This window comes from Balaenoptera musculus, chromosome 17 (assembly GCF_009873245.2).
Source record: "Balaenoptera musculus isolate JJ_BM4_2016_0621 chromosome 17, mBalMus1.pri.v3, whole genome shotgun sequence".
Taxonomy (NCBI): Eukaryota; Metazoa; Chordata; class Mammalia; order Artiodactyla; family Balaenopteridae; genus Balaenoptera; species Balaenoptera musculus.
The window spans coordinates 7,245,721-7,273,466 of NC_045801.1; the positions used below are offsets into that span (position 1 = coordinate 7,245,721).

The 27,746-nt window shown below is 42.1% G+C and overlaps 2 long non-coding RNA genes across 2 annotated transcripts in view; both read right to left on the minus strand.

Annotated features, from left to right (window-relative positions):
- LOC118883771 overlaps nucleotides 1-27,746 on the minus strand; it is a 48,643-nt gene that overhangs the window by 14,291 nt on the left and 6,606 nt on the right. The window contains exon 2 of the long non-coding RNA XR_005017091.1: nucleotides 23,678-23,921. This is a non-coding gene — a long non-coding RNA (uncharacterized LOC118883771). The remainder of the gene's footprint in view (nucleotides 1-23,677; nucleotides 23,922-27,746) is intronic.
- On the minus strand, nucleotides 19,522-20,561 carry LOC118883773. The gene is made up of 3 exons (XR_005017092.1): nucleotides 20,445-20,561; nucleotides 19,936-20,124; nucleotides 19,522-19,833 (listed from the first exon to the last, which is right to left on the minus strand). It is a non-coding gene; the product is annotated as an uncharacterized LOC118883773 (long non-coding RNA).

Sequence of the window (27,746 nt, forward strand, 5' to 3'; positions counted from 1 at the left end):
GACGAACTGGGAGATAAGGATTGACATATATACACTACCATGTGTAAAACAGACAGCTAGTGGGAACCTGCTGTAGAGCACAGGGAGCTCAGCTCGGTGCTCTGTGATGACCTAGATGGGGGGATGGGGGGTAGGAGGGAGGTCCAAGAGGGAGGGGATATAGGTATACATACAGCTGATTCACTTCATTGTACAGCAGAAACTAACACAACATTGGAAAGCAATGATACTCCAATAAAAAATAAGTAAATAAAATAAAGTTTCAATGATTCCCAATTGCTTCTTGGACTCACATCCACTCTTCTGAGCTGAGCATAACGTTCTTTCTCTTTCCTTGCTTCCTCCAAGGTCATCCTGGGAGCTTTAGAATTTGACTCATTCATGCACCTGCACGTCCTGAGTACCCACTGTGCAGGGCACACTGCCCAGCCCTGGGGACACAGAGTCAGATAAGACCAAGGCTCTGCTCTGAGGAGCTGTGATGGTCAGTTTTATGTATCAGCTTGGCCGGGCCACAGTGCCCAGGTGTTTGGCCAACATCAACCTAGATGTTGTTGTGAAGGTATTTTTTAGGTGTGCTTACTGTTCATATCAGCAGACTTTGAATAAAGCAGATGCCCCCTGGTAATGTGGGTAGGCTTCATCCAATCAGTTGAAGTCTTAGAGAAAAGACTGAGGTCCCTGGAAGAAGAGAAAATTCTGCCTCCAGACTGCCTTAGGACTCAAGCTACAATATCAACTCTTTCCTGGGTCCCCAGTCTGCCAGCCTGTCCTGCAGATTTGGACTTGTCAGCCCTCACAATCACATGAGCCAATTCATTAAGATAACTCTCTCCACTCCAGATAGATAGATAGATAGATAGAATGATAGATAGACAGAAAGAAAGAAAGAAAGATAGATAGATAGATAGATAGATAGAATGATAGATAGAATGATAGAAAGATAGATAGATAGATAGATAGATAGATAGATAGATAGAATGATAGATAGATAGATAGAATGATAGATAGAATGATAGATAGATAGATAGAATGATAGATGATAGATAAACACACACACCCCTCCTTGGTTCTGTGTCTCTAGAGAATTATGACTAACATAGGAACTCATAGTCTACTGGGAAGTATACTGACTACGACTTCCTTTCATCATACTAAATTCACACTTGATGTGAAGGCACAAGAAAATGAAGGAAAGGACAAATTTTCCCCCAGACTTGTAAGCAAGAGTTTGTGTATCTGTGCTATGTGCATTTTTCAGAGAAAAGTGTCAAAGAATTTTGGCATCCCCCAAAACTCAAGGACCACTAAATTTCCTGGTCTTGGATGGCCCTTCCAGTCTGATTTTCTGTAATGTAGTGGGACATAAAGCATCTCTGTGGTTTGTTTTGCTCTCATTAACCAGAGACCTAGAAGGTTTCTGGTGCTGATTCCGAATGAAACCACTGAGGAATGATAGAAAGTGTCCTAAATCCAGAATCTGACATTTGTGGATCCAAACTCTATCTCTGCTGTTTACTCGCTCAATAACCCAGGGCATGTCACTTAAACTCTCTGAGCCTCGATTTCCTCATCTGTTAAATGGAAATAATACCATCCCACGGAGTGGCTGTGAGTCTTAAATGAGGAGGCAAATGTGACTGATCAGCACAGAGCCTCACCCACAGAGGTCACTCAGAAAATGTCCATTTATTAATTATTCACACAGCTACACTCAAGGTCTGAGGAGCCACCATCCTCAACTTGCAGGACTTCAGCATAAGCCGACCAAGGTCAAGTTGCTTTCTTTTTAGTCACAGACACACTGGCCTGCTGACTGGGTTTGGACCCAAACCATAAGGAAAAGAGTACATAATGCACCTGCTCCTTTAAATCCAAACTCCTAAGATAGGACAAATATTTTTCTCTTGTAGAGATAAGAGGATAATTATACCTCCCTCAAAAAATTGTCACAATGCCAGGACGCAAGTGCTTTACAAATGCCTGTCTGTCCTTCCTCAAATCCTGAAGGCAAAAGAGCGTGGAGGCCTAGAGCCTGGGGTCTGGACTCAGGTAATCCAACCTTGCAGTTCTGTCTGATGGCATCCTGGTCTTCAGGCCTTGGTTTGCCCCAGTATCAAGCAACGTTGGTAAAATGAGGCATCTCGTAGTTTACAAGGATTTAATGACACAAGTCATGCAAGACCTAGGCTCCCTCTCTAGTCGGGATTGGGAGCAAGTCCTATTATTATTACCTTAACTTTTGCAGGGAAAAGTGGTCACTGCTGGCACCGAGTTCTTGCTGTACATTTCTGCTTTGCCTAAACACTTTTTTTTTTTAAATCGATCTTTATTGGAGTATAATTACTTCACAATACTGTGTTAGTTTCTGCTGCACAACAAAGCGAATCAGCCATATGCATACACATGTCCCCGTATCCCCTCCCAAGATCTTGAGCCTCCCTCCCATCCTCCCTGTTCCACCCCCACCAGGTCATCGCAAAGCACGGAGCCGATCTCCCTGTGCTACGCGGCTGCTTCCCACCAGCCAGCTATTTTACACTCGGTAATGTATGCATGACGATGCTACTCTCACTTCGCCCCAGCTTCCCCCTCCCACCCCATGTCAAGTCCATTCTCTATGTCTACCTCTTTATTCCTGCCCTGCAACTAGGTTCATCAATACCATTTTTTTTTTAGATTCCATATACAAGCGTTAGCATACGGTATTTGTTTTTCTCTTTCTGACTTACTTCACTCTGTATGCCTAAACTCTCTTGAACAGGCATTCTCTCGCCTGCCAGCAAAGAAGCCCTGGCAAATGTGCTTTGGAAATGTACTCTCTCACTTTACATTTTGGATCACTGTACTGGGCGGGCAATTACCTCTCATCCCCCTTTCCAGATGGGACATCTGAGGTCCGAGAGATGAAGTCACTTGCCCAGTGGGGCATGGTTAGGAAGCAGTGGAAGAGTTTTATCCACTCCCGATGTTTCTGCCTCATCTTGCTGACTGCATGGGGGTCAGAAGGTTGATATAGCAGTGAGGAAATTTGGCAAAAGCTTCTTAGTCAGGAGGTCACAGAGCAGGAGAAAGCATGGAATTTTGCCCCTAATTATGTCCTGTTTAACTTGGCCTTCCCTGTAGCCAACAAAGCTAAACTGTCAGCAGAGGTCTTGCCCTTGGGTAGCCATCAGGAATTCTGACTTCTAATTTGGGCTGATCACTTTGGACAAGTTGTCCAGCCTCCCTATTCTCATCTTCCCATTTATAAGTCTGAGATAATAATAGCTTTCCAATGGCCTTTTTTTTTTTTTTTTTTGAACAGGGTTACATCATTTGTTCTCCTTAATTTGCTTTGTTTGGGTAGGCAGGAAATTATTTTCAGCCAGCAGCCAGTAATTACTAATCACACTGACAATCTGTAAAAAAAAAAAAAAAAGAACTGCCAAATGTATTTCAAGACTAGACCTCTATTTACTAACGAAACATTCCCCTGGGAGTGGGTTTCAGCTGACGTTCAGCCACTACTTGGCTGTGATTGGACCAGAATAGAAAGAGCACTGGACTGTTAGGGAGCCCCAGGTGAGGCTGGGAGACCCTGGTGAAGTCATTTTACCCGAGTCTCCCATTGATTCTTCAACTATAAAATGAGGGAGTTGGACTAAAAGACCTTTAGGGTCCTCTTCAGCAGAGCTGCTCTGACTCCACCTATAATAATCATTTAATAAAAGTAGTTCTCAGTCACCCTGGTCCCTCCCAATCTGCACCCTTCCTAGTCACCCTCCAGACAGCTACCAGTGTAAATCTAACTGTGCCACCCGCTGTGTGAAACTCCTCTGATGGCAGAGAAAGGGACATGAAGATCATGGTGTGTCCATGCAAATGTATAATAAGCAGTCATTTAAAATAAAACATAAAGAGGAGCTTTCAATAACATGGGGAAATGAAGAGCTTAATTTAGGTGAGAAAGGCAGGATGCAAAATTATGCAATAATATGTCAATAATTAAAAATGCATAAGACAAAGATTAGAAGGAAATGTCACAAGATGTGAACAGTGGTTAATTGACTCAGCCTACTAAGTAAGTGCCAGAGCTGGGACTCGAACCCAGGTTGCCGAGGGGAGAGTATGTGCACAAGTTGTTAGAGAAGTAGCATGAATAATAAACATCCAGTACTTTGAAGAATTCAAAGACAAAATTATCGGAATTGTGACATGGACCGAGAGACCCTATTTAGAGAAATCCTCATGGTTATCTATCAAGTACTCTACCATGGATTATAATCGAATAAAGTAAGTGAATGTATTTTTTCCAGATCATTCACTTTATTCCTTTCCTTCAGCAAAATTTGTTTACACATTAAGAAGCCGTGTTTTGTTCATCCTTTAGACTCATCCTCTAAATATCTGTAGAAGCTAAGCAATAAATCTTTGGCAACTTAAGCAGTGAATCTTTTTATTTGTTCCATTAGATCGTCATTAGAGGTACTAGGTTAAATAGCTAAATGACCTCATAATTCAGACAAAAATCCTGTCCTTTTTCTCTGGGCTATATCACTGCCTTTGAAATTACACTATTTAAAAAAAAAAATAGTTCGTTTATCCTGGTCTTAGCCATTCAGGAACCCCAAGATGTTCCAGCATGCCAAACCTAACAACCTCCTCTCCCACTAATTACCCAGGGTTTTCTCGACAGGGTCCTAATTGTCACACTCACTGATTGCAGACATGTGCCCCTAGCTGAGGCTCACTTCCTGAATAACAGGAGGTAATATAAACTAGATAAGTATAGCCCCAAGAGGTAGGTAAAAATCACTGGATGTATTATTTTCTTAAATAAAAGGGTCAGCTTTAAACAAACAAAAACTACCCTGTTTCCAAATGATGGGGTACCAGGCCACTGTCACTAGGAAAACAATTCCACCTAAATGATTGAGAAGGAACAATTCATTCATGTTAACCAGTATTCCATGGGGCAAATCTCTCAAGACAGAGAAAACATGTAAGACAAGACATCAGGCAGTATTTTCATGGAAACAGTGCTGTGCTTGGAATTGGGAGTCCAGGATTCAAATCCCAAGTCCTTATATTTCCTCCATGGGTTTTTTTTGGGAGTTCCCAAGCATCCTTAATCTTCATTATTGCCATCCAAAAACACAGGGCTAAAAGATCTAGCGCTCCAGAAAATAAGGGGAATATAAAATTAAACATAGACGGGAAAAAATCAACAGCTCTTCTTACATATATATATATATATATATATATTTTTTTTTTTTTTTTTTTTTTCAAATATAGGGCTCATGAGAGCACCGTGTTACCTATCATTGTAGACAATTAGTGCTGAGAGGGACCTCAGGGCTCATGAGTCCAGAGGTTTTCAACCTGGAGCAATGCACCTCTAGGTGTTCCATAGATACACAGCCTTCAAATGTGAGATGGACGTCTGCAGTCTTTGCCTTTCCAGTATGCATTGTCCCATCTCATGGAAACAATATCCTAACTCTGAGGGAGAAAACCACCCCATTCCACTCTCCATGTGGTTCCAGTGGAGCCTGCCCTCGCCGTGTTACAGTGACAGGCATGTGGCCAGTACAGCATCCGTCCCTCTATCCACAGGGAAAACATCAGACCTGGGCTGGACTTTTGACAGAACCATGAGAAAAAGTTGTGCCCTTTATATCGGGGTTGCTCAACTGCTGGAATGTCAGCCTGAGTTGCTGATGGACATATTTGCCATCACCTGGGGAGACCCTTCCTGAAAAGAAAGTCAACAACTCAAACAGCAGTGTCAAAAGATAGAAAGAGACAGGTTCCTAATGGCATCCCTTGGGCTCCTGGATCCAGCCAAGCCTAAAGCTGAAGCGTCTCCAAAACTTTTGAGAACCACAGACCACGACATTGCCTTTTGGTATATACCAGTTTCAGGTGGGTCCCTGAAACCAAAAGAACCCTGACCAATACATGAGATTTCATGAATTCCTTGAAATAGTATGCAAACTTTCTGTAAATATGCAGAGGTATATTTTCCTAGAGAGGGGATCAGTATTCATAATGAGTTCCTGAACTAAAAAGATTAAAACTGACCATTCACATTTTACAGCTGAGAAAGCAGAGACCCAAGTCACGAGTAACTTGCTTCACATCACACAACAAGTTGGTGACAGAACATAGACCAGAATTCAGTTCTGCTGACTCATCATAACCCTACATCTTCCTCCTTACCAGTGGAGCCCACCTCTGACCACTCAGACTAATTAGGGAGCTGATAACCATCACCATGTGCAGGCTTTCCCCTAGACCAAGTGAGTCAGATCATCTAGGGATGCAGATTTGAGCAGGTATTTTAAAAATCTCCCTGGAAGATTCTAATGTGCACGAAGGATGAGAACTCCTGCCTTACAAAATGAAAACAATGAAGCATACACAACCCAGTTTGTCCAATATTCATTAATAAATAAATACCTTACTAACATAAAATTAAACTTCTTACTCTACTCATGCACTATGCTGGGTGTTAAGCTGCAAAATTGAAAAAGACATAGGGTCTTGCCCTCAAAAACACTTCATCTCTCACGCAAAAGAAAGTAAAAACCATCCATCAAGAAAAGGGGGTGGAGGGCTACTTTTATTAATTTATTTATTTTGGCTGTGTTGCGTCTTCGTTTCCGTGCGAGGGCTTCCTGTAGTTGCGGCAAGCGGGGGCCACTCTTCATCGTGGTGCGCGGGCCTCTCACTGTGGCGGCCTCTCTTGTTGCGGAGCACAGGCTCCAGACGCGCAGGCTCAGTAGTTGTGGCTCACAGGCCCAGCTGTTCCGTGGCATATGGGATCCTCCCAGACCAGGGCTCGAACCCGTGTCCCCTGCATTAGCAGGCAGATTCTCAACCACTGCACCACCAGGGAAGCCCAGGGCTACTTTTCATCTGCAGCAGAATGGAATTCTTGGCAGCTCTGCCTTCAAGCTCTCAGCCACCTAACTCTTTCTTGGTCTCTCAAATTAAGTAAACAGTTCCTTTAGAAGATACAATCAAGTGTTTGCATGTGTTTGAAACAGTTTCATTTAGGCAATGTAAGGCATTTGAGTATATTTACAAAAACTTCCTTTAAGGGTAGAGTTTTTCTGTGATCGAAGTTAAATTGCTATCAGCAGAATATGCACTGTTATATCTATAAGATATTTTACGTAAGCCTCAAGGTAACCACAAAGCAAAAACCAGAAGATTTTCGTGTAGGTTCACAAAATATAAAGAGAAGAGAATGAAAGCCTACCACCACAGAAAATCATCAGTTCACAAAGGAAGGCAGCAAGAAAGGAAGAAATGAACAAGGAAACTACAAAATAGCCAGAAAACAATAAGATAGAGTTAGTAAGCCCTTACCTATCAATAATTACTCTAAATGTAAATAGATTGACTTCCAGTCAAAAAAGACACAGAGTGGATGGATGCATTAAAAACAAAAAACAAAAAAAACAGGACCTAGTGATATTCTGCCTACAAGAGACTTACTTCAGTTTTAAGGACACACATAGGTTCAAAGTGAAGGGATGGAAAATAATATTTTATGCAAGTTGAAGTCAAAAAAGAGCAGGGATAGCTATGCTTATAGCAGACAAAACAGACTTTAAGCCAAAAACAGTAACAAGAGACAAGTTTATTATGTAATGATAAAGGAATCAGTTCATCAAGAAGCTATAACAATCATAAATACATATGCAGTCAACATCAAAGCACCTAAACATATTAAGCAAACACTAACATATCTGAGATCTATACACTAAAAACTACAAGACTTTGATGAAAGAAATTGAAAAAAATACAAATAAATGGAATGTTATCCCCTATTTATAGATCAAATAGTTAATCCTGTTAAAATAGCCATGCTACCCAAAGCCACATATAGATTAATAGAACCCCTATGAAAATTCTAATGGCATTTTTCACAGAAGTAGAAAAAACAATCCTAAAATTTGCATGGAGGGCTTCCCTGGTGGCGCAGTGGTTGGGAGTCCGCCTGCCAATGCAGGGGACACGGGTTCGAGCCCTGGTCTGGGAAGATCCCACATGCCGCGGAGCGGCTGGGCCCGTGAGCCACAGTTGCTGAGCCTGCGCGTCTGGAGCCTGTGCTCTGCAACGGGAGAGGCCGGGATAGCGAGAGGCCCGCGCACCGCGATGAAGAGTGGCCCCTGCTTGCCACAACTGGAGAAAGCCCTCGCACAGAAACGAAGACCCAACACAGCCATAAATAAAATAAAATAAATTAATTAAAAAAAAAAAAAAAGATGGCTAGCAGAACATCAGAGCCGTTTTAAAAAAAAAAAAAAAAATTTGCATGGAACTATAAAAGAGCTTGACTAGCCAAAGCAATTCTGAGAAAGAAGAGCAAAGCTGGAGGCATCACACGTCCTGATTTCAAACTATACTGCAAAGCTACTGTAATCAAAATAGTATGGTACTGGCCTATCAACAGACACATAGCCCAATGGAACAGAATATAGAGCCTAGAAGTAAACCCTCACATATATGGTCAACTAATATTTGACACTAGAGCCAAGGATACTCATTAGGAAAAGGACAGGCCCTTCAATAAACAGTGCTGAAAAAAAACTGGATAACCACATGCAGAATGAAATTGGACCTGCATCTTACACCACGTGCAAAAATTAACTCAAAAAGGCTTAAAGACTAAGAACTCAAATAGTAAAATCCTAGGAGAAAAAAAAAAAGAACAGGAAAAAGTTCCTTGACATTGGTCTTTTTTGGATATGATACCAAAAGCACAAGTAACAAAAGCAAAAATTAATACATGGGACTACATCAAACTGAAAAGCTTATTCACAGCACAAGAAACAATCAACATGGGCTTTCCTGGTGGCACAGTGGTTAAGAATCCGCCCACCAGTGCAGGGGACATGGGTTCGAGCCCTGGTCTGGGAAGATCCCACATGCTGCAGAGCAACTAAGCCCGTGCACCACAACTACTGAGCCTACTCTCTAGAGCCCACGAACCACAACTACTGAGCCCGTGTGCCACAACTACTGAAGCCCATGTGCCTAGAGCCCGTGCTCTGCAACAAGAGAAGTCACCACAATGAGAAGCCCACGCACCACAACGAAGAGTAGCCCCCGCTCACTACAACTAGAGAAAGCCCGCGTGCAGCAACAAAGACCCAATGCAGCCAAACATAAATAAATAAAAAATAATAATTAAAAAAAAACAATCAACAAAATGAAAAGATAACCTACAGAATGGGAGCAAATATTTGCAAACCTTATATCTCCTAAGCGGTTAATATCCAAAGCATATAAAGAGCTCATACAACTCAATAGTAAACAAAACATACCATTAAAAAATGGGCAGAGGAACTGAATAGACATTTTTCCAAAGAAGATATAAAATGTCCAACAAGTACATGAAAAGGTACTCATGTCACTAATCATCATGGAAATGCAAATCAAAACCACAATGAGATATCACCTCACGCCTGTTAGAATGGCTATTATCAAAAAGAAAAAAGATAAATGTTGGTGAGGGTGGGGAGAAAAAGGAACCCTTGTTCACTGTTAATGGGAATATAAACTGGTATAGCCACTATGGAAAACAGTATGGAGGTTCCTCAAAAACTAAAAATAGAACTACCACATGATCCAGCAAGCCCACTTCTGGATGTATATCCATAGGAAATGAAAACAGATCCTTGAAGAGATATCCACATCCCTATGTTCATTGTAGCATTATTCACAATATAGCCAAGATATGGAGACAACTTAAGCATCCATTGGTGGATGAACGGATCAAGAAGATGTGAGATATGTAACACATATATATATAGTTATAATTATATATTTATTATATATACAGTTATATATAGTTATATATATTATATATATTTATACCTATTATATATACAGTTTTACACACACACAAACACACATACAGTTGACCTTTGAATAACATGGGTTTGAACTATGAAAATCCACTTATACGCAGATTTTTGTTCAATAAATTGGTACAGTACTACACGATCCATGGTTGGTTGAATCTGTGGATGCAGAACCATGGATACAGAGGGCTGACTACGGGACTTGAGCATCCTCAGATTTGGTATACGTGGGGGCTCCTGGAACCAATCCCTCGTGGATATGAATGAATGACTGGAAATACAGATATAGATATATAGCTATAGATATAGATAAATGGAATATTATTCAGCCTCAAGAAAGAAGGAAGTCCTACCATTTGCAACAACACAGGCGAAACTAGAGGGTGTTATGCTAAGTCAGGCAGAGAAAGACAAAAACTGTATGATATCACTTTTATTTGGATTCTATAAAAGCCATACTCATAGAAACAAAAAGTAGAGTGGTGGTTACCAAGCACTGGGGTGGGGAATGTTGGTCAAAGGGGTACAAACTTCTAGTTATAAGATGAATAAGTTCTGGGGAACTAATGTACAGCATGGTGATTATAGTTAATAATACTGTATTATATACTTGAAAGTTGCTCAGAGAATAGATTCTTAAATGTTCTCATCACAAAAAAGAAACGGTAATTATGTGCTGTGATGGAGGTGTCAGCTGATGCTAAGGGGAATAATAATTTTGCAACACATAAGGGTGTCAAATCAGCACATTGAATGGCTTTAAACTTACACAATGTTATATGTCAATTATATTTCAATAAAGCTGAAAAAATATGTTAAGAATTTTTAAATTCTCCTTAAAGAATGTGATATACAAATAAGTTTACACCCTGTGCTTTTCTAAAGACACCTACTGACTTTCACTAGATTTAATTTTACATCACCCTCTGGGAATTGTCCCACCCTACCTCCACTCCATTCTTCTCCCATTATAGGGACTTTAACTCAATAACCATGTACTAATCAGCTCTCTCTTAGTCAGCTAAATCTTCCATAGTAGAGTACCATAGACTGAGTGGTATAAACAACAGCCATCCCTTTTCTCGCAGTTCTGGAGATTGGAAGTCCAAGTTTCTGGTGAAAGCCATCTTCCTGGCTTTCAGAGAGTCACCTTCCTGCAGTGTTCTCACACGGTGTGAGGTGGGGCAGGGAACAAGGGAGAGAGGAGATGGAGGGGGGATGCAGGTGGGAGAGAGTGTCCTGGTGACTTTTCTTAGAAGGACACTCATCCTATCAGGTCAGGGGCCCACCCTTATGACCTCATTTAACCTTTATTACTTCCTTAAAGTCCCCGTGTTCAAATACAGCCATCCTGGGTGTTAGGGTTTCAGCATATGAATTTGAGAGGGGACACAAACATTCAGTGCATAACAAGCTCCATAACCCAAGCTCTATGTGAGTGTCTAAGGCTGGAAAGGATGAAAAACAATATCAAAAAGAAAAAAACACAATCGAAAAATGGACAGAAGACCTGAATAGACATTTTCCCAAAGAATTCATGCAGATGGCCAACAGGCATATGAAAAGATGCTCACCATTACTAATCATCAGGGAAGTGCAAACCAAAACCACAATGAGATATCACCTCACACTTGTCAGAATGACCATGATCAAAAGGACCACAAATAACAAGTGTTGGTGAGGATGTGGAGAGAAGGGAACCCTAGTGCATTGTTGGTCAGAATGTAAATTGGTTCAGCCACTATGGAGAACAGTATGCAGCTTCCTCAAAAAAAACAAAAATAGAACTACCATATCATCTAGCAATTCCACTCCTAGGTATATGTCAGAAGAAAATGAAAACACTAATTTAAAAGGGTACATGCACCCCATGTTTATAGCAGCAATGTTACCTTACCCCAAATATGGAAACAACCTAGGTGTCTGTCAACAAATGAATGGATAAAGAATATATGATATACATATATGAATATTATTCAACCATAAAAATGAATGAAATTTTGCCATTTGCAACAATATGAAGGAACCTTGAGGGTATTATGCTAAGCGAGATAAGTCAGACTGAGAAAGACAAACACTGTAGGTTATCATTCATATGTGGAATCTAAAACATAAAACAAACTAGTGACTATAACGAAACAGAAACAGGGAGGGTGGTGGTGTGATGAATTGGGAGATTGGGATTGACATATATACACCAATATGTATGAAATAGATAACTAATAAGAACCTGCTGTATAAAAAAATAAATAAAATAAAATTCAGGGCTTCCCTGGTGGCGCAGTGGTTGAGCGTCTGCCTGCCGATACAGGGGACTACGGGTTCGAGCCCTGGTCTGGGAGGATCCCACATGCCGCGGAGCAACTAAGCCCGTGAGCCACAATTACTGAGCCTGCGTGTCTGGAGCCTGTGCTCCGCAGCGAGAGAGGCCGCGATACTGAGAGGCCCGCGCACCGCGATGAGGAGTGGCCTCCGCTCACCGCAGCTGGAGGGAGCCCTTGCACAGAAACGAAGACCCAACACAGCCATAAATAAATAAATAAATAAATTTAAAAAATAAATAAATAAATAAAATAAAATTCAAAGATTAAAAAAAAAAAAAGAAACAGACTCACAGATATAATGAACAAATTAATGGCTACCAGTGGCGAGAAGGAAGGGAGGAGGGGCAAGATAGGGGGTGGGGATTAAGAGACACAAACTACTATGTATAAAATAAATAAGATACAAGGATATATCGTACAGCACAGGGAATATAGCCAATATTTTATACTAACTTTAAATGGAATATAACCTATAAAAATTTTGAATCACTATATTGTACACATGAAACTAGTATAATATATCAACTATACCTCAATTTAAAAAAGAAAAAGGAAAAAGCACAGTTACTGCCTTCAAGGTGGTAATGGTCAAATGAGGAGGGATCAATAAATACACATTTATTTCCAATGAAAGCAAACTGTGATAAATATTATAATTATAGTTATATCCCCACTTATTGTCTACCACATTCCAGGTACCATGCTAAGCACTGTACATGCCTAATGGCATTCAGTCCTCACAGCAGCTGTTGATGACCTGCATTCTACAGGTAAGGAAACAGATTTGGACAAGTCTAGTCATTGGCCAACCCTCGGCTAGTTAGCGGCAGAGCCAGGATTGGCCCTGGGTTCTGTTAGCTCCAAACAGGTAGTATCCCTGGCTAGACTAAGGAAAGTGTCAGGAAGCAGGAAAGCCAGGTTCATTCCCGGAGCCCCTTGCTTTGCAAGTCACATTTGTACCCACTAGCAATAAAAGGGGGGAAATCGAGAAACAAGATTCCTGCTCTTAAGGAGGTCAAGCCTAGAGGGGGAAGTCCAATGGCAATTTTAGAAAGTGTTAACCACTTTAAATAAAAGAATTGAGGGACTTCCCTGGTGGCACAGTGGTTAAGAATCTGCCTGCTGATGCAGGGGACACGGGTTCGAGCCCAGGTCCGGGAAGATCCCACATGCCGCAGAGCAACTAAGCCCGTGTGCCACAGCTACTGAGCTTGTCCTCTAGAGTCCGTGAGCCACAACTACTGAGCTTGTCCTCTAGAGTCCGTGAGCCACAACTACTGAGCCCTCGTGCTGCAACTACTGAAGCCCATGCGCCTAGAGCCCGTGCTCTGCAACAAGAGAAGCCACTGCAATGAGAGGCCCGCACACCACAACAAAGAGTAGCCCCTGCTCGCCGCAACTAGAGAAAGCCTGCATGCAGAAATGTAGACCCAATGCAGCCAAAATTTAAAATTAATTAATTATTTTAAAAAAGAATTGATACCATAGAACATAGTACTAGGGAAAGCATAAGACATAGAATCCAGAGAAATTTTTTTATTTCAAAATTGGCCCAGGTGGACAAAATTCAGACAAGGGATGTAGAAATTGGGAGGCGGGTGTAGCTGATAATATTGACACCTCACACTTGCAACCTTTTCCACAGGCTCACCATTGGACACATTAGAGTCCCCTTACCTGGAGATGCACCACAGACAAGGATAAAAGACGCCCCACCCACTCAACCCAAATGTAGACATTGTGCAACCCAAGCTGGGCCAGCACTTCCGTCGCACATGCTTCATCCCATTGCATTTAATAAAGCCACACGTGAGATGAAGTGACACCACCTAAGCTATAATATGTGCTGGGAATTGGAATGGAGTTACAAATGTAGTATTTCTGGGGCCCCTGAATGTCTGAATCCTGCCCTGCCAATCACCCCTCCCCACTGTAGAGGTCCCAATAGATCTACAAGAAAGAGTGGCCACATAGGAAATAAAATACCTTTCTGTTATTAGCTGGGCCAGCACCCAGCACCTGAACTCAGCATTCCCTGTTAAAGAGGAATTAAAACAAACATGTTAGACCACAGACTAAGTGTAGCCTCTTCCTCCCCAAAAATCCACATCCAAATTTTGACTTCTCCCACTGCCTCTTCCACATTTAAGGAGCAAAAATGTGGGACAGGCACTATGTTCAACGTGGCTTAATTAATACTGGTTTTCTAAATGGAAGTAATAAAGTTTATGAATGAAGCTGCCTGCCAGTCTTTTCTATTTGGTGCAGCTGTGTTGTCTGATACAGTAGCTATTAGCTACATGGGGATATTTATATTTAAAATTAAATTAATTAAAATTAGATAAAAATTCAACTCTTCAGTCACACTAGCCACATTTCAAGTGCTCAACAGCCACACACAGGGACTTCCCTGGTGGTGCAGTGGTTAAGAATCTGCCTGCCAATGCAGGGGACACGGGTTCGAGCCCTGGTCCGGGAAGATCCCACATGCCGCAGAATGACTAAGCCTGTGCACCACAACTACTGAGCCTGTGCTCTAGAGCCCGTGTGCCACAACTACTGAGCCCACGTGCCACAACTACTGAAGCCCGCGTGCCTAGAGCCCATGCTCCACGAGGAGAGAAGCCACTGCAGTGAGAAGCCCCATGCACCGTAACGAAGAGTAGCCCCCATTCACCGCAATTAGAGAAAGCCTGCGTGCAGCAATGAAGACCCAACGCAGCCAAAAATAAAATAACATTAAATAAATAAATTAAAAATAGCCACGCACAAATGGATGCCATATTGGACAGTGTAGATGTACAACATGCCTATCATTGCAGAAAGTTCCACTACAAAATGTTGACCATGGAGGAAACAAGAGGACAAGAGAGAGAAGAATGTCCTTAGGCAGGGCTCCGTTTATCTAACCAGCCCCTGGGGGGAAAAAGGAAGTCAGAAAGAGAGACGTGAAAACCAGTCTACCACCTTCAACACACCGTGAACCCCCCAGCGATGAGCCCAGCCTAATCCGTGTTTCAGACTCTGACCAACAAACTCACATCACCCCCTCAAGGAGAAACAGAGATGAGAGAGCAAGGGAAAGGGTCCTCTCTGCTTTCAAGGTGGGTATGGGAGACTCTTATCAACCAAAAAATATCAAATTTAAAAAAATGTGGTCTACAGCCTGGAGTAAGTCCACTTGCCATCCAGAATAAGTATGGAATCCCAGAGAAGGACTGATGGACCCAGTTAGGGTCAGGTGCCCCCCCTTGGATCAGTCACTCTAGCAGAGGTTGTAAGAACATGGCAGCCAAAGAGGTGGCTTTGTGATTGGAGCATGACTGCTACTGAGATACGCAGACAGAAAGGCGGGGGTCCACCGCACTGAGGACACAGCCCTCATTTCACTTCTCATTTCGTTTAGCCAATCTTGACTTGCTTCTTCCTGGTCTTGAGATTTTCGAGGGTAAGGAGCCCATTTCCTCTGCTATGCCTAGCACAGCACCTGCCTCACAGTTGCCTCTTCTTCTCAATAAATATTTAACTGAATGATGGAAGATGGCATTTATTGAGCCCTGTCTTGGACCAGGGACAGTGCTATGTGCTCTATATGTATTAACTCATTTAAGAAGTACAGTAACACTACGTGATGGATTTTATTCACCCTGTTTTTCAGATGAAAAGAACTGAGTCTCATCAAGTAACTTGCTCAACATCACACAACCAGTAAGTGATGGATGTGGAATTCAAACACCCATCTATAGGACTTCTCATGATGCTAAATATTTAAAATTAGTGAGCGAATGTTAGCATAATTGTCTTGATTAAATACCAAAAACTACTCACAGAATAATGTTTTAAATTGTACTCTACTAAAAATCAGATAAGTATGAGGCCACGTTCAAGAGGACTTCTGAGTATGAAAATTGATGTCTGTTTTCTGTAAACACAAACCCACATTCACACCATATTTTAGGAGCAAAAACGTGGTCTGGCACTATGTTAGACACAGCTTAATTAATAATGATATTCTAAATGGAAACAATGAAATTATAAATGAAGTTGCCTGTCAGCCTTTTCTACATGGTACAGGCAGCCTATTCTTAGGCCCTTACCCATCTGCATTATATAGTTGACCTCTGAATGTCAGTGACTTACTGTCTGTAATTGATGTACAATTAGCATCCAGGGTGCTCTGTAGCTTACATTTCTCTGCTCAAGCCAGTAGCTAAAGAGTAAAAGCTAATTCTAACTTCCTCAGTTTCTTAGTTTCTAACCCAAATACGCTGAGTACTGCCTCCTCCCAATACTCTTCAACAAGTGATCTAAAATCTAGGCTGCTCACTAGTCCTAGAGCAGATCTTTCACATTCCTTCCTCTACAACTTTGCTCATACTGTTCCAGCAGTGGTATTGCTTTCTCACCTCACCTAGGACTCACTTAGCCTTTTGTTTCTTCAAGGACCAATGAAACCCACACAAAGTGAATATGGGTAGTTTAAATATTCCTCTGCTACCACTGTCCTAGGAGGTGTTTAATATTTGACATAGCAAGTGCCAAGGTGCAGCAAATTGGGAGCTACATGTTCAACCTGAGCTTTGTACCAGTCAGTTTTTGCTGTGTAACAAATAAGAACAAAAATCTCTGCATCATATGACAGTACGCTTACACATCTACAGGGCATTTGGAGTTCTGTTGATCTAGGCAGAGCTTCTTCAGGTTTAGCTCCAAGTGCAACTTGAGTCCAGGTGTGCTCCCCGTGTTCCTCAACCTCCTTGGTGTAGGCACTTCCTAAGGCACGTTATTCTCATGGTAAAAGGCAGGAGCACTAGTAAGCCCAAGCATGTAAGCATAGTTCAAGCTTCTATTCACAGCACATCTGTTAACATCCTATTTGCCAAAGCTAATCACGTGGCAAGGTCAAAGTCAGGGAGTAGAGACAGTACTTTCCTCTCATGGGGGTAGAGGGAAGGGAGTGAATATTGCTGAACAATAAATAATCTCTACAGACACTAATGCATTTAAAATATCCCTTCTTTTGCCATAGCAGCCTGTAGAATGCAAATAAAGAGGCAGAAAACATGCCTAGAGCATTCAAATGACACAGAAACACAGCAGAGCTGCAGTGCAGAGCCTCTCCTCAGGTAACGAGTAAAGAAGATGGAGCACTTCGGAGGGCACGGGGGAGGGCAATAACATCTTCTCAGTAAGAATGTGTTATTGTGGAATTCCCTGGTGGTCCAGTGGTTAGGACTCAGCGCTTTCACTGCCATGGCCCAGGTTCAATCTTTGGTTGGGGAACAAAGATCTCACAAGCCATGGAGTGCAGCCAAAAATAAATAAAAATAGATAAATAAAGAATGTGTTATTGGCAGGGACTTGGAGGGAACTCTGCTCTGGTGTCATCATACACAGTTGATGGGGACGTGAGCTGATGGAAACATTATATAGGGAAATTTGTCAGTATATCTCACAGTTAGTGAATGCACATGCCCTTTGCACTCCTAAACCTAAAGCTAAACCTACAAAGTACGCACAGATTATACTCATTTGTTTTTTAGAGCAAAAAAAAAAAAATTAATAAAAATGAACAAGAGTGGAAAAGAAAGAGTGAAAACAAATGGAGTATCCATCTCTAAAGGCCTGGTTAAGTGAGTTATGGTACACCCATATGGGATGTAATAAAGCCATTAAAAAGAATAAGCTAAATCTATACATGCTAATTCATTCATTAAAAAAAAAGATTGTGTGTCTACTACATGCCAAATCCTGTTCTTGGCACTGGAGATGCAGCAGAAAATGAGCAGGGTCTCTCTTCTCAAGCAGAAAGAGTGGTGGGAGACAATTAACAAGCCAACAAGTAAATAAGATAATCTCAGGAAGTGATAAATGCTATGTGAAAATACAGCAGGATGATGTGCTAAAGGGAGCCTGGGAGAGAGAACACCTTTGATGGGTGTCTATGGAATGCCTCTCTGAGCAAGTGATGTCTGAGCTGAGACCTGAAGAACAGGGGGCCAAACCTTTCTTGAAGAACATGAAGATCTAGGAGAAGAACACTCTAGGGAGAGGAAACAGCAAGGGCAAAGGCCGTGAGGTGGGAGTGAGCTTGGTTTATTCAAGGAAAGGACCAAATGCCAACATCATTAGAACAGAGTAAGTGGGGAGAACAGTGGTACAAGATGAGGTTGGAGAAATACTAGGAGACCTGTCTTTCTTCTGTCTCACCCATTACATTTTTGTCCCCAGTTTCTCCATCTGTAAAATTGTAAAATGGAGTTGCTAATCAGTGACAGCCTTTTTTTTTTTTTGGCTGTATTGGGTCTTCATTGCTCCATGAGGGCTTTCTCTAGTTACGGCGAGCGGTGGCTACTCTTGGTCGCAGTGTGCGGGCTTCTCACCACGGTGGCTTCTCTTGTTGCAGAGCACGGGCTCTAGGTGCTCGGGCTTCAATAGTTGAGACACGCAGGCTCAGTAGTTGTGGCTCGTGGGCTCTAGAGTGCAGGCTCAGTAGCTGTGGCGCACGAGCTTAGTTGCTCCACGGCATGTGGGATCTTCCCAGACCAGGGATCAAACCATGTCCCCTGCATTGACAGGAGGATTCTTAACCACTGCGCCACCAGGGAAGTCCTCATTGACAGCTTTTATTTGCTAGGGTCTCTGCAAGAAGTCTGTGCAGAATGCAGGACAGGCGTTAACATTCCCCACTTTACCGGTGAGGAAACCAAGACTCAAAAAGTGACCTTGCCCCAAATCACACATTTTGATCAACAGAATCAGGACTCCAATTCAGCTCTCCTGATTGTTATCCCAATGCCCTTTCCATTACATTATAACCTCCTTCACCTCATTTGTGTATCCCAGTAATAGCAACCACAAATTTTGAGACAAGTCTTTATAACCTCCAATTCTTTTTAAGAGAGATTTAGCCTCAGTGTTGTAGATAAATTGAGTTTTCCAGCCTGCAGCATGGACCCACCCAAGGGTTCATGAGTTTTATTTTCAATATAGTTTGCTGTTTACATATTTATCTCTCCTACCAAAGTGTGAGATGTCACCGTGCTGGAATGATCCATGCTATAGAATGTGGGCAGGCAGAGAAGTTGTGGGTGAAAGACAGGGTGAGAGGCAAAAACCGTGCCCATGCTACACACTGAAGGTCACCCAGCTTGTAAATGATGAGGCCGGAATTTGAGCTAATATGTATCCAAGTCAAAGTGGGCGCTCTTGGGACTTCCCTGGTGGTCCAGTAGTTAAGACTCTGAGCTTCCAGTGCAGGGGGCGCGGGTTCGATCCCTGGTCAGGGAACTAAGAGCTCACATGCGAGGTGCGTTCACAAAAAAAAAAAAAAAAAAAAAGCGGGTGCTTTTTCCAATAATTGGGACCATGTGTGTGAAGGATCAAGCAGAGCTCCTGACACGTGGTAATAGCTCAATTAACTGTAGCAGCTATTACTGTATCACATGGTGTTCTTAGAAGGCTCTCTCCCTAGTCAGCAGTCATCCCGTCTAACGATGGCAAAGCCTCCACCCAGAGATGCTCGGGATTGAAGAGATCACGTCGTGAGGATACCGGATGATTCCCGCGTCGTGAATCCTCCCTCCGTAATTCACACAAAAGCCTGATGGTCTCGCTTCATTTCTCAGAACAGAATCTGCTGGGGACTGAAAGATTACTCAGACTTCATTAATTCTGCAAAATAAACCATGGCATGTTTACCCACGCGCTCAGAGGCTTTATCATAAATCACCAAAATTAAAGCTCACCTGTCTGAGCAGAGGCTCGGCCTGCACTCCAGCCCTGGGAACAGAAGGTCATGGCATCGGTGGCTTTTCCCAGTGGCTTCATTTCTTCCTGAGCTTTCATGTGACCAGCGGGACTGCTGCATGGTGCTCCAGTTTGATCATTAACAGAGTCATGACCATTCGCCCAGCAGTTGAGAAGGGGCTCTAGAGCTGTGTGTATTTTAGCTCAGAATAAGTAAAGAGACTAAACTACACTGAGAGGAGATTAGGAGTTCGAGAGGCAGTGATTTGTTTTTTCAAGCTATAGCTTCTTACGGCCAAAGTCTGAATAGGCCTTCGAGATCCGGAAAGGATTAGTAATGTGTCCAAGGTCACACAAGCCATTAACGGCAGATCTGGACCCAGAGCTCAGGACTCCCGATTCTCAGTCTGGCTCTCTTTCCACTTCAATGCATATGCCTACAGGCTTGGGGGAGATTAGAATACATTCCAAAATATTTACTCCCTCCTGGGACAAGCGTACTGCTTACCTTGGTCTTCTGCACATGACTTTCTTTGGCCTTCGAGTAGAAGCAGACCTACTGCAAGCAGGGGTTGGAATGTGCTTGAGGGGTGGGTCATGAGACCCTCACAAGCTCATGGGTCCTAGGAAGATGAGAGACTTGTGGGGGCAGATCTTGCCCCAGCTTCGAGGCACCCAGTCGTTCCCAGCCTAGATCAGCCGGTCCCCAGATGATGCACAGACACAGGAGTGAAATGCATGCCTATCCCTGAGATTTTTTTGTGGTTGCATATTATGCAACAATATGGCTGATTCAAGGCTCATCCTGCAAACAAATGTATCATTCCTGTGATGCAGAATGATGCATTAGAAGGATCCTGAACTTTGACAGAATTCATTTGAATCTTTTTTTTTTTAAGATATTTTTGATGTGGACCATTTTTAAAGTCTTTATTGAATTTGTTACAATGTTGCTTCTGCTTTTTGTGTTTTGGTTTTTTGGGCAAGAGGCATGTAGGATCTTAGCTCCCCAACCAGGGATCGAACCCACACCCTCTGCACTGGAAGGTGAAATTTTAACCACTGGACCGCCAGGGAAGACCCTCAGAGAGTTTTAATGATTTTCCTGAGGTCCCAAAGTAACTAAATGCACAAACCAAGATTCAAAGGAGGGACTTCCCTGGCAGTCCAGTGGTTAAGACCTCACCTTCCAATGCAGGGGGTGCGGGTTCGATCCCTGGTCTGGTCGGGAGCTACGATCCCACATGCCTCGTGGCCAAAAAACCAAAACATAAAAAACAGAAGCAACATTGTAACAAATTCAATAAAGAATTTTAAAATGGTCCACATCAAAAAAAAAATCTTAAAAAAAAAAAACAAAAACTCTCTGAGACTCAATTTCCTGAACTCTAAAATTAAAGTAATAACATTTACCTATAAGGAGATGCTATGGACTGAATTTTCACCCTCAAAATTCATATACTGAAGCCCTAAACCACCGCTCACCAACACCGTGCCTATATATAGAGATTGGGGCCTACAAGGAGGTAATCAAGGTTAAATGAGGTCATAAGGGTAGGGCCCTGATGTGATAGGATTAGTGTCCTTAGAAGAAGAGATACCAAATACCAAAGCACAATCTATCTCCTCTTTCTCTTTCTCTCACTGTCTGCAAGCCAGGATGAGATTCTCACCTGCAACCAAATGTTGTTGTTTAAGCCACCCAGTCTATGGTGTTTTGTTACAGTAGCCTGAACAGACAAACAAGAGGATGATCAGACCTAGAAATTCAGAATTTAAAGTTAACTGCCTAGCACATAGTGGGGTTTGGATCACAAACCTCTAGCTGGAGAGTTGGGAAGAGATTGAATGTGACTACATTGAAAAATCAGTAATGTCAGAAATGCGTTCTCCTCTAATGTTGTCATAAAACCCTGATTTTTATCTGGGTACATGGCACCCAACATAAAAGCTGTATTTCCTAGATTTTTTTGCAACTAGTGATGCTGAAAGCTCAGCCTCTATGCATGGGTGCCGGATCAAATCTCAGAGAGAAGAGTTTTGGGTGAAGTAGAAAAGGATAGCTTTATTGTTTGCCAGGCAAAGGGGGACACAGCAGGTTCCTGTCTCAAAAAACTATGTGTCCCAACCCAGGAGGATTTGATGAGTTTTATAACAATACTTCAAGGGTGGGGTTGCTGACAAGATTAGGGTGTGTGCAGGGTCTCAGATTGTTGGTCTCCTAATCTTGATGAGCTTCTCTGGTCCCTTTAATCTTGCCTCAGGTGGTCTCCTGGCTGCTCCTCCCTTGATTAGCAACTGTTTAAATAGCCCTTTGGAACTCAGGGAAGGTCATGGAGGCGGGAGTCTTGCCTTCAAGATACGGAGGACAGAAAAAAAAAAAGCTTCCGTGCCCAGGAGCCCAAAGTTACCCACCCACCCCCCCCACTGGTTTCACTAGTGTGATTTAACTATATGACCAAGTGCTTCTTGAGAAGATATAAGTGGAAGTGCCATGGACAACTTCTGGAATATGTCCTTAAAAAGAGGGGACATCCTCACCCCCTTCCTCATTCTTACTGACTTGAATGTGGACACAATGGCTGGAGCTCAAGCAACCATTTTGGAATAGGAAACCGCATGCATGTACAGCAGAAAGGAGACTGAAGCCTAGGTCTGACACCATAGTACCAGCCCTGGACCACCTGCCTATGAATTTCTTTAACATAAGAGAAAATAAACCACTAACTTGATTAAGTCACTATTTAGGGCAGCCCTATTCAGTACTATTTCTCTGCAAATTCTCAGTCCCCACTACAGAGCTGCTCTGAGGCCCAGGAATCTGTGTTTCAACAAGCTCTCCAGGTGATTCATATACACAATAAAGCTTGAGAGGCACTGATTTAGAGTTTTCCACCACATATGCCTAACCTGATAACTGATAGAGTAGTCCTAAATTGCAGGTTTTGTCAAGGACTTGGTGAAAGCTTAAAAGGCAGATGATATAAAGCCAGGAAAGATGGTGAAGGCAATAACTGGCAATGTCAAGCTTTAAAATGATTTTGACAGAGTGAAACACTGGACCAAAGCCAAGAAGATGAATGTAATAGGGATATAAAAAAAGCAAATCTAAATGTTCTTTTTTTATTGAAGGAAATAGAAAATGTTCCATCTTTGACTTTGTAACTTAAAAAGAAGAAATGTAAAATTACATATTTTAAAATACAGCAAATAATGCCATAAATCAATGCCAATTATGGCTAGTGAAAGGAACAAGGGAAGGAAAGATGATCCAGAAAGGGAATGAGAACAAAATCTGACATAATGAGGAGATACAGAGTCAAGGACAGAAAGGAAGAGAATTGGGGCCCCAGTTCAGCATCACTCTGTAGATCTTCAGATGATCTTCGCATCTGGAGGTAATCATGATAATGCATCAGATTATATTAAAACTTACTATGCGCCAGGCACTGTATTGTGTGAATTGTGCAAATGTATCCTCTTAGGAACTCTATGAGATAAGATCTATTATTATCATTGTTTCTCAGATGCAGGAACTGAAGCAGAGAGAGGCTGAGTGATTTTCCAATGGCCACACAGCTAGCACAATGTAGAAGCAGGATAGGAACCCAGGTGACTAGATTTTGGGGCTGTGACCCTCAGCCCCCCTGGTGTACTCTACCCTTTGGTGCTGCCCCACTCTCATTACTGATCAGTTTCTATTCATTGATAGCCTGGCATAAAAATAAGGAAATCCATTACCTCCTGTAACTGTAAACCCAGAGACTGAATGGGGATCCAGGTGCAGTACAGTTATCAGCTCAAAGATGGCATCACAGATGCAAGCTGTTTCCATTCCTGTGTGCTACTGTCCTCAGTATCTGGGTTCATTCTAAGGCTGGTTCCCCTCATAGTTCCAAGATGGCAGCCAACAGTCCTGAAGCTTTGTGCTTTCTTTTTCATGGCCAGCAAGAGAGAGAAGTCTTCACCCCAAGCATGGAATATACTGGAATATATACACTTTAATTCAGTTTATTGTACCAATGAAGGCGCATGACCATCCTTAGACAACAGAGGTCATCAGTGGGAATGCTACACGCTGACTGGGATAGACAACTCCCTGCCGTCAGAGATGGGCTCACCAAATCAGCGCTCTGTACTACCCAGGAGCTCCGCTCTTAGTTTTTGTGATTCTCTCTCTTTTCTTTTCTGAAGCAAATCAAGTTTGTTTGTTTGAATTCTGGCAAAATAATAAATACTGAGAAAATCATAAAATTTTCATTAGAAAGCACCTTGGGTATAAAACAATACACCCCTCTTTCCAGCTCTTCAACAGGCTTCCTGTTCGTCAGAGGCATCATAGGAGAAGATGCTTTGGGGCAATAACCCTCCTGCTTTCCTTTGACAGGTAAAATCATATTCTGTCAGGAGGGGCCAGCATGAGGTAGTGGTGGTAGCCGGTACTTTTGGAGGAGAGAGCTGTCCGGTATATACTGAATGTCTAGACACCAAGAATGATGCCTCATGCTTTATTATTTATTTATGTTAATCATTACAAGGAGACCATATTATCCCCATTTTATAGATGAGAGAACCAAGGCCCAGAATTTTTTTGTGTGCAGTTTGCTCGGTGCCATTCAGCTTGTCAAGTGGCAGAGGTAGATTTCAAACTCAACTCTATATGATTCTACAACCCAAGTTCTTTCCATTCCACCACACGGACCCAATACAGGATCATTTTCATTTGCTGAAATTATTAGCATTGAATCTTTTAACTGAGATTTCTTGGCTACTTCTTACCTGCTCTCTGGCCCGTGTTAGTCGAAAGAACTACTCTACCTTGCTAAATGTTTTATGTATACAATCTCAGTTTATCCTGCCAATAACCCTGTAATGCAGTTTATTATGGAGAATGCTCTTAGTTGCAAGTGGTAGACTCCAAAATCAAACGTCATGTGCCTATGGCCACATCCCCAATTCTTTTCTAGTTATGATTCTCTCTAGACTTAATTGCAGGTATTTTGAGTTTATTTTTCTTCAGTGGGAGAACCACATTTATAATCTCTTTTCCCAGAGTCATTTTGTCCAGTTGAAAAGATTTAATTGGTGTCACCTTCATCAATTCAGAGGTTTTCATAGAGGGACCATACCTTCTATGGATCCTTGGTACAAGGCTGAATTTTAATCAGCCTTTGTCACTTAAAGTCCTCAGTGTTATCTTTTGTATGGAAATCAGAATCAATTACATTCTCCTCTGAGCCCTCAAATTTCTGGACATTTCTACTCCCTTCAATCTCTCCAAAATGTACAATTTTTTCCTAAACTCAACTTTTTCGTATAATATTTCATCCCATGCAGACCGTAGCATCCCAGGCATGTCAGTAACATTCTGTTTCATAACCTCTTTGTCTAAAGCCACAAGGTCATTCAGTACTTACCTGTCCTCCCCGTGATCACAGGTGAGAGTTTTACCAAATGTATTGCCACTAGATAACATGAGTTGCTGTTTTTCCATCCTTCAATGCATATTTTTTTGCTTCCCACTCCCAAGTCCCAGAGTTAATGCCCCACAACTTAGGTTTTCCACTCTGGCAGCCTCAATTATAAGTCCCAATTGCTGTATCAATCAGCTCAGCCTCAGTAATGCCAGAGTAACAACAAGACCCAGATCTTGATAACAGGAAAGCTGTATCCCTTGCTTATGTCTATGTCCTTTACAGGTTGGCTGTGATTTTGCTCCACATCCTCTTTATTCTAGGACTCAGATTGTAGGCACAGACACTATGTGGGACGTGCCAGCTTGTGGCAGAGGAAAAAAAAATGGGCGCACTCTCCTCTGCTTAGAAATGGCACACGTACTTCCGGTCACATTCCATCGACCAAAGCAAGTCATATAGTCAAGCCTGACTGCAGTAGGTGAAAAATATTGTCCTCTCACAGGCAAAGGCAGTATACAGACCCACAGGGAAGACAACAGATATTTTTGAGCAAATAATACAATCTAGTCAGTAGCGTGCTGGTAAACGTTTAACTGCCTCTTGGGGAATAAAAGTCCTGATTTGTAGCATTTGCCAATTTACATGGGGTAAATACTCCCACAAAGGCTGATTTCAAAATACCAGTGAGACCTCACTAAATGCAGAATGAGGAAGCGTTGTGTGCAGTCAGCTTTGTGAACAAGTATGAGCAGCCTATAGCCCAGCAATGAATCTACCCCCATTTGAATTAAATCCATTACAGTTGGGCCTCCAGACCTCCGTATCCACAGGTTCCGAATCCGTGAATTAAACCAACCATAGGGGGGGGCTTCCCTGGTGGCGCAGTGGTTGAGAATCTGCCTGCTAATGCAGGGGACACGGGTTCGAGCCCTGGTCTGGGAAGATCCCACATGCCGCGGAGCAACTAAGCCCGTGAGCCACAGCTACTGAGCCTGCGCGTCTGGAGCCTATGCTCCGCAACAAGAGAGGCCGCGACAGTGAGAGGCCCGCGCACCGCGATGAAGAGTGGCCCCCGCTCGCTGCAACTAGAGAAAGCCCTCGCACAGAAACGAAGACCCAACACAGCCATAAGTAAATAAATAAATAAATAAATAATTTAAAAAAACCAAAAAACCAACCATAGGTTGAAAATATTTTGAAAAAAAAAATTCCAGAAAGTTCCAAAAGGCTAAAGTTGAATCTGCCATGCACGGCACTATTTACATAGCATTTACATTGTATTTGCATCTATTTACATAGCATTTACATTGTATTAGATATTATAAGTAATCTAGAGATGATTTAAAGTAGGTGGGAGAATGTGTGTAGGTCAAATGCAAATGATATGCCATTTTATATAAGGGACTTGAGCATTCATGGATTTTGGTGTCTGTGGAAGGACTGGACCAATCCCCTGGGATCCTGAGAGATTACCATACTAAACATAAGTTAGCTATACTTGTTCCACAGTATGACTATGAAATCTTGCTGTGGACTAGAGCAGTTATACGACTCAGCATAACCCTGCCTTAAACCTAAACTAAGGATGTGCAGTAAGGAGGAACAGGACCCAGACAACTAAGACTTAGTCTTCACATCATTTGCTATTCCTGTGTTAACTGGCAAATTCAAGTGGAGAGCAAGAATGTGAGACTGAAATTTAAAACATCTTTTGCCTCTATAAATAAGATTCAGCCCCAGGTTCCTCTTTTGTAGAAACTCGTATTAAGAACTTGGCTCTGCTCCAAGGAAAATAAGACAGAGATCATTCAAAACCCTTTAATTCCAAATTATTCATGATAGGAGTTGCTTGACGAGGACACCTCTCTATTCTTAATGTTTACCATAGTAACTTTTTTCTAGTAAAAATTTGTTTAAAATGTCCCTGAGCTTGGAATCAGCTCTTATATACAGAAGTCTTTTTTTTTTTTTTTTTTTTTCAAAGAATATACTTTAACTACATTGATATCACCACTGGGGTGACATTGAGCAAGTTGCTTATGTGCCCTGAATTTCTCTTGCCCCATCTATAAGATGGGATAACAACTCTTATTTCTTGCTATTCCTTATAACCTTGCAAGGCTGTCATGAGACTTGAGCATCCGGCACACATAAAGCACCTAAAAGAGTACCTTGCACGTGGTAGTCAATCAATTAAATAATCATTACCATGCATTACAGAGGATACTGATGAGAATTTTCATAATTATTATTGAGGCATGGGACTAGAGGGTTTGAATTACTATTTAAAACAGTACAGGGCTTTATTCAGTAGCTCACAGCATTTAGCAGGAGTAATTTGGCTGTTGATTTTGAGTACATCTGACAGGAATGACTTTTGCAGCTTCCCTGGA